This window comes from Mesocricetus auratus, unplaced genomic scaffold, assembly GCF_017639785.1.
Source record: "Mesocricetus auratus isolate SY011 unplaced genomic scaffold, BCM_Maur_2.0 Super-Scaffold_100007, whole genome shotgun sequence".
In the NCBI taxonomy this organism is placed as follows: domain Eukaryota; kingdom Metazoa; phylum Chordata; class Mammalia; order Rodentia; family Cricetidae; genus Mesocricetus; species Mesocricetus auratus.
In genome coordinates, this window is record NW_024429191.1 from 13,879,289 (window position 1) to 13,890,858 (window position 11,570).

Sequence of the window (11,570 nt, forward strand, 5' to 3'; positions counted from 1 at the left end):
AGCTGTTGCCTGAGAAACAGTGATTTAAACTAGACGTATGGATTTCTGCCTAAGTGTGATAGATGAGTTGAGGTAATAGAGAGAAAGAGAGAGATGCTCAAGAAAGGGAGGGGAACTGACTGCTTTCCTTCAGAGGGTGAGCGCCATTTTTCTTAGAATTGGCATTGTGTCTTGTTTGATCACTCAAGATCTAGGTATCAAATATCACTGCATGCTTCATAAAAGTAGCAGGTTTTACAGAGGGATTTAAACAGTTCAGAGACGAGAGGAAAGGAAGAGGTCATGCTTGCCACCAGCTGCCAGCCTGGAGAAGAACAGCTATGACACAACAGGGTGCAGAATGAATTAGAATGACAGGAAAGCTAGATGTGAGCAGTTGGGGACACACACCGGCATCCAAGCCCTGGCGAGTCAGTTTCCATTAATACCTCACAACTCCAACGCTAACTCAAATAGCTAGCTTATGATGCAGTCATTTAAACACCTCATTTGGCAAATGAGGAGATACAGGCAGAGAGACTAAATAATAACTTGCCCACGGTTGAAATCTTAGCAGAGCCAAGATTTGTGCCCAGGTGAATCTCACTTCTAAGTCCTCCTCCTTTTCCTACTCTTTCACTCTCTCTTTCCCAGGACATGATTCATCTTTATGAAATAAGTGCATGCAATCTTTTGTAAGGCATAATGGAGTGTGTAAATCTAAGACATTTTAAGTATTATTTCACATTTGGAAACCAAAAGACACCTAAAAGTCAGAGGAGCAGGGAAAGTCAAGCAACACTAAATGCATTTATTTTGCTTTTTGCTGGTGGGACAGGTTGGAAAGACAAAGTGAATATGGGGCTGAAATGGAGAGAAGTGGAGACAAATGAAGGTGGTGAGTTTTAGTGTTTCAAGGGAAAAGCATAATAGTAATATCATTTCTTGGTACTAGAAATTGCTGGGTTTAAGCATTTGTTTTCTACTTTACAAAATTGTATGAGCATAGTGTTTTTTTCTTAGTTTCAAGCTAAGCGTTCCGAATACCACTTTAGCTTTTACCATGACAAAACAGACTCCATGCCCTTGCTCTTTGTCTGTAACCTTTAGCTTTGTCATTAATAGTCTACAATCAGATGAGCCACGGCATGCATGCACATCACCCGAAGAGCCACCGTCAAGGCCCGGCCTGGCTCGGCTCAGGTGCATTTCCACCAAGCTCCCGGGTAAAGCCTATCTGATCCCGAACCATCCCACAGCAAGAACATATACTTCTGCTGTAAAATTAAGGATCTACACTTTTCAATCAACCTCTCAGCATGTGTTTAGTATGTATGTGCTTTGTGGACAGTTCTGTGCAATATAGCAAAATATAAGCCTTAATCTCTTTGCTTTCAGGATTTTTAAAATCTGAAGGGAATGTAAATGCCAGGAACAGTCGGATATTATATGGATCCATATAAGCATCGCAATGAGAACTTGACAGTGGGCACTTCTAATCTGGGGTGGGGATGTGGAGGAATCCATTTTCTTATTTTAGAAGTATGGAAATGGGCTGGAGGGTTTTAATGGCACACCTAAGATCACCTAGCTGGTAAGCTGGCAGAGCTAGAAATTAATCAGCTATGTTCCATGGGGGGGGGAGTAACATGGATGATAGTGATGGTACTATAATGGTGGTGGTGGTAAGGGTGGGCACGAGGATGATGATGGTGCGTGAGGTGCTGAGGTAATGGTAAGGAAGGATAAAAGATAGGAAAGACAGAGTAGGGGCTTTTCCTTATACAAAGACCATCCCTGCTGTCTCTTTTGCTAGTGTCATTTGTTCGGGATGAAGGAGAAGGCTGAGTGGCTTCAACCAATAAGACTAAGACAAAGAGAGGGCCTGGGCCATCCCAGTGTGCTCGTGGCCTCTTTGGGTCTTTGCAGCGTGCCATAAAGAGCATGGAAGCGAAGAGTCCACACGGCAACCCACAACCAAGATTGCAAAAACACACCGGAGTTTCACTGAATGGATCTGGCAAGCATTTCGTCTTCCCTTAAATAAAATAAATTCCCTTAATAAAGCCAATGGAGGCAGAGTTGGTGGCGGGGGTGAGCGGTAAAGAGGACAGGAATGATTTATGTCAGGGTGAGGAGGGGGCCTTGATGCCTCAGAACTACCTATTTAGAACGGCTCCACCTAAAGCCAAGTTATACACTGGTTTCCCTTTTTGTGCCAATCTTACATTTTTAAAAAATGTAACTTTTATGAATATCATCATTAGTGCTATAAGCACAGGGAAGTATAAGTTAATTCTACAGTAAAGTGATTATTAAATCCATTAGTCATATACTGGGAATCCATAATTAACTTATTCTCCAGCATCAAGTAAATGATTCTACTGTGTGCTTTAAGAAAGCAATTGTTCACTAATATGCAAAATACAGCAGAACTATTAGATCATAAAGCCATGCAATCTTATAATTAAATTATAAATTTTACATATTTTAATAATGTGCTTTATATACTTTAATTGTTTTCTACGCAAGATTAAAAGGAGGTGCCATGGTTTTTCTCAGACATATTATATCTTGACCTGAACCATGCAATACTTAATAATAATTGATGAGTATCTACCACGGATGACAGCAGTCTTTCTGCAGCATCAGATATTTCTTTGGACTATTTGCAAAGGACTAAACTAAAGGTATGCATCAGTTATAAGTGGAGTCACAGCCGTACCCTTGGGCTTTCTTTGTTTCCCCCCTTTTGCTGTTATAACAACCATAGGCATCCGCATTCTCTTTGCAGGCCACACGAATGGGCCAGCGCCCATTCACACTGCCTTGGCTGTATATGTGGGTAGAGGCAATGTGCACATTAAATTCTCTGCTGGGAACTTGTGCACCCACGTGAGCAATCTATTGTTGTTATTGTGTTCTGGATTAAATAATGATGCCATTATTTTCCATGTGCAGAATTAAATGTATTTGAAAGAACCAGGAAATACCACAGATCTGTGCTAAGGGGAATTGCTTCAGTTTTTCTAAATCCTGATTGCTGCAGAGGGAACTGTACTGTGGGTACCCCTTTCTTTTCCTTTGGATAGTGCTAAACTCACCCTGGGATGGTTATTCTGTCCCAGATTGCTTTCCCGTTTCTAGAAGTAATGTGCACAGAAGATGCCCTCTGCATGAGGAGAGTAAATGGCTCATTCATTCTTCCAGTCATTCAGCAAACACAATGAGACTCTACCAGATGCTCAGCCTTGAGCTCCACATTAGAGGTACAGAGCTGTAAAGTGGGATGGTGTTATATGACTTGGGCCCAGGGACAGACAAGTCCATCACCAAGACTTATGTTGGATGTTAAGATATTAGTTTGCCAGGCTTGTGGGAACAAGGCAGCACAGGTGGGATGACTTGACACAAAGTCGTTTTCAAAGCTCTGGAGGCTAAGAGTCCAAGGCCAAAGCTCTCCTGGGGCTTCCTTCCCCAGCTCGCAGATGGCTTCTTTTCTTGTGTCTTCATTTGATCTTTCCACCGTGTGGGTCTGAATCTAGATCATCTCTACTCACAAGTTATAGGTTTTTCTGCCCCCACACTCACCCACCCATAGTAAGTTTCTCTGCCAACGAAGTAAGCTGAACTGAAAAAGTGTAACAGTAGGTTTATTGAGCAAAGCAACTCCCTGGCTGGTTCACTGATCTCAGAAAATGAGGCCCGAGAAGTCGTGTGAGTCAGGGCAAAAAGGTTTTTATAGATTGTAGGCTAGGGGGGATAACATGTCCACCACAAGCTGGATTTGTGCCCAAGTGTGGTCAAAAGCTGAGTTCTTGGGGGTGGGGCTGGAGCGCTTGTGCTCTTGGGTGCTTGAGTGACCAGGGGAGGAAGTTTCAATACTCATCAAGAATACAGAACTTGGCTTTTTGGCACCTTCCTTTCTTTGGAGACTCTCTGAGCAGATGGGGTTGGGGTGGGGTGGGGAGATAGACAGCAATGGGGAGGCTCCAACCAAACAATAAGGACACTTTATGAGATCTACCTGAATGACTTCATTTTAACTTATCTGCCTCATTTAACGTCTATCTCTAAAAACACACTTAGGGTTAAGACTTCGATACAGGGGTTTTAAGGAATACCGTTCAGTAACTAGTGTTAAAGGACTTGCTGTCTGGTCCCCCCCAAAATTTCTTTTCCCAAGGCCAGACATTTAGATAGAAGCTACTATTCCTAAACAGGAATCAGTCTCCTTATCTCTGGCAAGAGGGACTTTTAGCTTTCCCACTAACATATGATTATGGTGCTATTAGCTAATTTTTTTCTCTTATCTTTTCCTCCTCTTTTTTTTAATTTTTAATTTAAATTAGAAACAAGCTTGCTTCACATGGCAATCCCAGCTCCCTCTCCCTCCCTCCTCCTCCACCTCCCTACCAGGCCCCCCAGCTCCCCACCCAATCCCCACTCCATTCCCCAGGGAGGGTGATCCTCCATGGGGGATCTCCAGAGTCTGTCATTTCTTTCAGGGCAGAGCCTAGGCACTCCCCCAAGAGTCCAGGCTGAGAGAGCATCCCTCATTGTGGGATGGGCACCCAAAGTTACACCAGGGATAAATACTGATCTACTACCTAAGGCCCCATAGATTGCCTAGGCCTCCTCACTGACACCCACATTCAGGGGGTCTGCATCAGTCTCACACCTCTCAGCCACCAGTCTGGGGCCCAAGAGCTCCCCCTTTTCCAGGTCAGCTGTCTTTGTGGGTTTCACCAGCCCGGTCTTGACCCCTTTGCTCATCACTCCTCCCTGTCTGTCACTGGGTTCCAGGAATTTAGCTCAATATTTAGCTGTGGGTGTCTAGGTGTCTATTAACTTATCATTTAACCCTAAAATCTTTCCCCTGTCACTTCTCCATGCTTTCCCAGTAGACAGCCTTGGCATTTTAGAATAAATTTGTGCCATTTCACCCATGGAGTGGCTATTTCAGTTTCTTTCCTGTGCCCATTTCATTCACTTGCAAAGTAGAGAACTGAGCCCAGCCTAGAGTTGGAGGGCTTCTAAAGGGAAATACCCTAGCCTGAGATATTTGGAGTTAAAGGGATTATTCAGGTGAAGTGTGGGGAAGACAACTCATATAGAGGCAAAGATGTGATTTGCCTTGAATATGTAAGGGGTGGGGGAAGGATAGGCATATGGTGGAGCCTGGAAGGGGTGGGTCATTGTTCTTCAGATGCAGTTCGCTTTATTTCCTTAAACGAACTAATTAGAATTTGCCATTATTCATCTACACGTTTGTTTTTCTATGGTCTGTCTTCTCCTCGATGGCAAGACCAGGACAGGGTGTTGACCTCTCTGCTATACCTAACACAATGCTTCACACATAGTGGGTGTCAATAACTGAGTCGAGCTGGTGTGGGCAACCCAAGGCTACTCAAGCTAGTGAGTTGAATCAGAGAGCCCACAGAAATGGCAGAGTTCAGAGAAGTTTTTGGTGGTGGAAAGCAGAGAGATGAAGCTAGCAGGAAATGAAAGGAAGAAGGGCAAAGCAGTTGGGGGAGCTGCTGGTGGCCCCTATCTCATCTGAATAGGGGTGGATGGATATGGATCAGCGGAGGTAATGTGAATAGATAGAATTTGTCAGCTGGATCTAGAAGCCAGGTGGCATATTTGGATCTCACTTCTTTCTGCTACTAACTAGCCATGTGAGCTACTGGAAATATTCTCCTTTGTCTTGAAAGGAGAATAATAATAGTCCTTACCTCTTAAGTTATTCTGAGGACTAAATGAGTCAATTTAAGAAAAACATTTGCAGCACAAGCTAGCACATCACAACAATGATGGCAACCAGGGCAACTTTGTTATTCAGAAGAGACAAGTTTAGCTCCCTTGACTGATCACCATTGCTCTGTCTTTCAGGGTCATCCTCCCCTTTTGAGACAGATCTCAAGCTCTGGCTGACCTGGAATTCTCTGGGTAGAACAAGATGATCTGGAGCTCATCTAGATGCTCCTGCCTCTGCCTCCTGAGTGCTAGGATTACATACAGATCTGCACCACCAGGCCCACTTCCATCTTCAAAGTTACCGCTGTAGTATCTCCCCTCTTTCCTAAAACTTGGTTTTAATTTTACTTAAATTATTTATTTTTATGTTTTGTTTGCAGGCATGTCTGTGCATCACATGTGTGCAGTGCCCACTGAGGCCAGAAGAGGATGTCAGATCTCCCAGGACTGGAGTTAAAAAATGGTTGTCAGCTGCCATGTGGGTTCTGGGAATGGGTCCTCTTCAAGAGTATCCAGTGCTCTCAGTCACTGAGCTATCACTCCAGCCCTGCTCTGTTCAGTACCTCTTCTATTATCCACAGTTTTATCTTGTGAAGTTTCATTGTTGGCGTTCAACTGCTGGTCAAAAGTATCCAATGAATGCTAAGGAGGGGGAGAATGAGCACACTCAATGTTTATTATAGAAAAGTTCTATAATTGTGGGATAAAAGGGCCAGAGAAAGAGCACCCTGACCCTGACTTGATCCCAAGACCAGGGCCAAGGACTTAAAATGCCACCGGTCTCTGAGCTTGCCCCAGAGACAGGCCACAGAATCCTACCGATCCCCAAGCTTGCTTCAAGCTCAAGCCACAAAAAAACCACCAATCCCAAACCATCCTGGAAAGGTCTGTGTCGTCCCCCTCCTCCCTCACCCCCCCATCCCAAACCCTATATAAGCCCTGTAGTCTGCTCAGTTTTCGATGCTTTTCACCTTAGCAGAGGCAAATACCCCCCTGGGTTTTTCCCTTCCAGTGAGGTTTGTTGCATGGTGTGGCACTTTTGCCAGATCAGAGTCCAACCTTAACACTTCACTGGATTTGAGCAGAACTGTAAAACTTTCTAGCAGAGCAGAGTTATAACACTTTCTCTGGGGAAACCCTCCCTGCTCATAAGCAGACTGGAGCAAAGTTGTTACACTTGCATTGAAGAAACCTTTCCCCCCCACCCCCAGCAGAGCTGTGACACTTCTGCCAGAGGGCTCACACTTTGTGGTATGCCTTGGCTCCCAACTGTCAGGACACTTTTCCATCCAAGCTGCAATGCCTACAATAATTGTTCCATTTTATTGTTGTTATTCTTATACTTAATTTGTAAAATCAATTTTATCACAGGTATGTATTTGGAAGAAAATAGTTTATGTAAGTTTAATATTAACTATGATTCCAAGTATCTTCTACAAGTCTTGTAACATATTTTGTAGTGTTATGTCTCAAAACTAGGGCAAACAGCTGAGGTACTTACTTAACATATGGAAGTGGATCTGGCCTCTCGGCTCTCCCAGCATCTCTGAGTCTCTACCTGTTATACTGTAACAGTTATCGGATATAACTGGCATACCCTACTCCCTACCCTAAACTTCTCAGCCCCAGGGCTGGGCTGTTTTTCCAGCCTTGACCTTCACTATTATACTCTAGTCATTTAGGTCACTTGGTTCTTCTCTTGGCTCTCCCTTCTCCCCTCCTCACATGGTCCTACTGTTAGGATTCACGAATTGTTCTGGCCTGACCCCTGTCACCTGGCAGGATGCACTCAGGTGGTACCCTGGCCAGCCCCGAGTCCTGTGACTACTCTGTCACTACGTAGTCTGTGTGCAGGTGCAAAGGTCCTTTTAAGAGGCAAACTCCACATACTTTTTCTCCATTTCCTGCTGTTTCTCTGAAGGGGCAGACAGGACTTTTCCTGTTTCTCTTGTCTTTTCTCTCTGTCTCTCTTCCTCTCTTTCTCTTCTCATCCCCATCCCCCTTCTCTTTCTACACCCCTTTCCCTTTCCTCCAATAAAACTTCCCATTTAAGCTGTGTTTGTTCCTCGCCCTCCATGGCATCCAACATTGTCCCACCTCATGCCATATTATATTATAACACCTGCTAAGGGGCATGTTCACTCTGGACTCTGCCAGATGTCTTTGCCTCTGTTTCTGTTCTCCTTTTATCAACAGTGAACCTTTTTCTCCACCATAACCAGAAGCTGTCATGTTCTTCTTTTCCACTTTTTTTTCATTCACAGAGAAGTTAACTATTACATTCACTTTCTAAAGTTAAAATCTTGGTACCTCCCTACTTAAAAATCTCAGACTTGAAAAAGGGAATTATGATTTGAGCACAGAACAGGAAATGTGAAAAGCTATCATTGTTACTAATAATGTAAATAATCATTGCTCCTAAAAGTGCATCTGCTGATGTTTTCACACTGCTTGGAGCAGTGTTCCTTGAAGAATGCCCCACCTATCTCCCTCCACTTGGCATCTCTGCCCTGAGCATAACTGTTACACCTGGTCCCTGAGTGTTCAGAGAAGTGATCCTATGTTGTGATGGCCACTCCAAACAAGCTGTTTAGGAGCAGCAAGGGTATTATTTGACCATGGAAATCCTGGGCTTCTCTCTGTCCAGGCATATGGAGAAAACTAGGAAAGGAGAAGGAAGCAGTGGGCTGCAGGATACTGCAATGCTCTTTTGAAGGATTTAGTCTATCGCCCAGGGGAAGCCAAGGAGGCCAACGAAGGTCCACCATTTTGGCAAAAGGGAGATGTATAAGAGCTCAGGTCCTACCAGGTGTTCTTACTTGTGTCTTCCTACTCAGACTATCTAAACCAAACTTGGCTTCCCAAAATTGGCTGACAGTGCAAGGGTTTGTTTCATTTGTGAGTTTTGGGCACAAAATCATCCTTTGTGGTAGCTCCAATATTGACACATGGGAGACTTAGCTCCCATCCTGTTTATATAACAGCAATTGATAGATAGTGACTTCATAGTTGGATATTTATGAGAGCTTTCATTTCAAATAATATAGTTTTGGCCCATGGCAATGCTAAGGCTCTTACCTATTATTATAGAGAAGCTGAATCTTTAGGATATTGTAACTGTAACTGCAGGGTCCTTTTGATCTACCCGGAAGAACTGCAAAAGTTAATATTTTTGAAAGCAATGAAAGCTTTATTATAAAAGGTCTCATTGGGAAGTGATCTGTCCCTAAAACATATAGGCTCCAAGGTCAGATACATAAAAGAGCAACTTTCCATATTTCTTTTTCCCTTATGATTCCTATCCCATAACCAGGTAATTTAAAAGGAGGAGAAAGTCTCTTGCTTTTCCTTATAGAAATCCAGTACTTTTCCATGCCCTCCAGCAAGGTCCCATTTCTGAGGAAAGCTGCTGCCAAAGGACAATAGCCCTGACTGTGTGAGGTACAAGGCCTCTGCTGACAATACTGCCCCACCCCTGAAGACAACTGTCTCAGTTAGGGTTTTTATTGCTATGAAAAAGACCACACCATGACCACAGCAACTCTTATAAAGAAAACATTTAATTGGGGTGGCTTACAGTTTCAGAGGTTCAGTCCATTATCATCACGACGGGGAGCATGGTGGTGTTCAGACAGATGTAGTGTTGGGGTGGCTCAAGGTTCTACATCTTGCAGGCAACAGATGAAAAACTGAGCAAAGGGAAACCTCAAAACCCACACCCACAGTGACACACTTCCTCCAACAAGGCCACAACCACTCCAAGAAAGCCACACCTCCTAATAGTGCCACTCCCTATGAGATGATGGGGTCAGTTACATTCCAACTGTCATAACAACCATCTTACTGAGGGTGGCCTTCTTTGTTCCAGCTCTGAGAGCTTATCCTATCCACAGTATAGGGGTAATCCTTGGGATTCTGTGGGTTTTAAATGTCTGCAGTATGATGGGAAAAGGAACTGCTGGGTCTGGAAAAGAAAGATTAGATGGTGTTAATCCCATTGGGAAGAATAAGACAATTTTGAGCCTAATTTGAAGCAAGCTTGACTTTTATTGGGGTTTACCCAAGAGCTGGCTAGCGGTTGTCTTTGTTTGTTCGTTTTGTTTTTGTTTTTGGGGACATGGTTGCTTTGTGTAACAGATCTGGCTGTCCTGGAACTCACACTGTAGACCAGGTTGGCCTTGACCTCACAGAGATCTGCCTGTCTCTGTCTCCCGAGTGCTGGGATTAAAGGTATACAACACCATGGCCTGGCTAGCGACTACATTCTAACTTGGGTTAAAGAAATAAGCCCTGAGCCCATTTCTTAGGGTCTTTTTAATGAGTAAAATCATGAGTAATTGCAAAGCAGGTTTACAGAAGACAATGGAGCAATAAGTAAGAAAAATATCTTAAAAAAAAAGAAAAAAGACCCCTCAAAACCAAACCAAACTAATCAAACAAACAAACAAAAACACCCACAAATAAACAAACAAACAAAAACAGCTAGCCAGATGTGGTGGCAGTGGTGGCCAGAGGCTTTAATCCCAGAATTTGGTGAAGAGACAAGACCCTCACTCAGTTCCCTGCTTTAGCAGCCATGACAGGCTGCAGAAAAGCCTCTGACTCAGCAATATGTGCTGAGCTTCCTGACCATGCCTGACCTCCTAGTCAGTAGGAGGTCATATATCCTCCATGTTGCAAGGAACCAATCAGAAGTTAGCTGGAGGCTCTGGACGGTAACAGTGATATACAGAACATAGCAATCGCCTTGGGAGGGTCTATAGGTCATAACAATCAGTTGACCAATCAACACAGGACAGGTATCCCAAGCCCGGAAGTACACCAATTCTGAGACTGTTGTGGACCCCAGATACTCCCCTTGCTCTACCCCAATAAATTCCCTGCCCCAAGATCCCTCTAGGTCCTTCTCGATCTACCTGCTTTGTCAGACAGACGGAGGACACAAGTTAATACGGTTAACTGGTTAATTAATTAAAGACTCTTTGCTTTTGCATTGGATAGGGTCTCTTGGTGATTCTGGGGTTCAGAATTTGGGCACAGCATTGGGAGGCAGAGGCAGGTGGAACTCTGCAAGTTCAAGGCCAGCCTGGTCTACAGAGTGAGTTCCAGGACAGACAAGTCTGTTACACAGAGAAACCCTGTCTCAAAGAACCAAAAACCAAACAACAACAACAAAACAAACAAAAAACCCAGCCATCACCATATGGTTAGGGAGAGTTTGGGTGTTCCCCAAAACAAATCAAGGTCATGGGTTGGGGCAGTTCAGGTTCCAAGAAACAGAGACAGAAACTTACTTTTTTTTTTCTTTTTCTTTTTTAATTTTATTTTCCAGTTTAAATTTAGATAAGAATCAAGGTTGCTTCACAAGTCAGTTCCAGGTCCCTCTCGCATTCCCTCCCTTCCTCCCGTGCCCTCCCCCTCTCCCGTTATCCCCTCATTTCTCCAGGGAGGGTGAGGCCCTCCATGGGGGTGTCCATAGTGTGTCATTTCATATAGGGCAGGGCCTAGACCCTTTCCCAAGAGTTCAGGGTGAGAGTGCACCTCACATTATTCTATTGGAGTCCAAAGTCCGTGTGTATACTGGGCTGGGTACTGATCAGCTGCCCAAGGCTCAATAGATTCCCTAGGCCTCTTCACTGACACCCAGATTCAGGGGGTCTTGATCAGTCCCATGCTGGCTTCCCAGGCTAATGCCTGGGATTCAAGAGTTAACCTTTGTCTGGTCAGCTGTTTCTGGGGGTTAAACCAGCCCAGTCTTAATCCCTTTGATCATCAGTCCTCCCTCTCTGTTACTGGCTTTCTTGAGTTCAGCTCAGTACTTAACCAAGGGA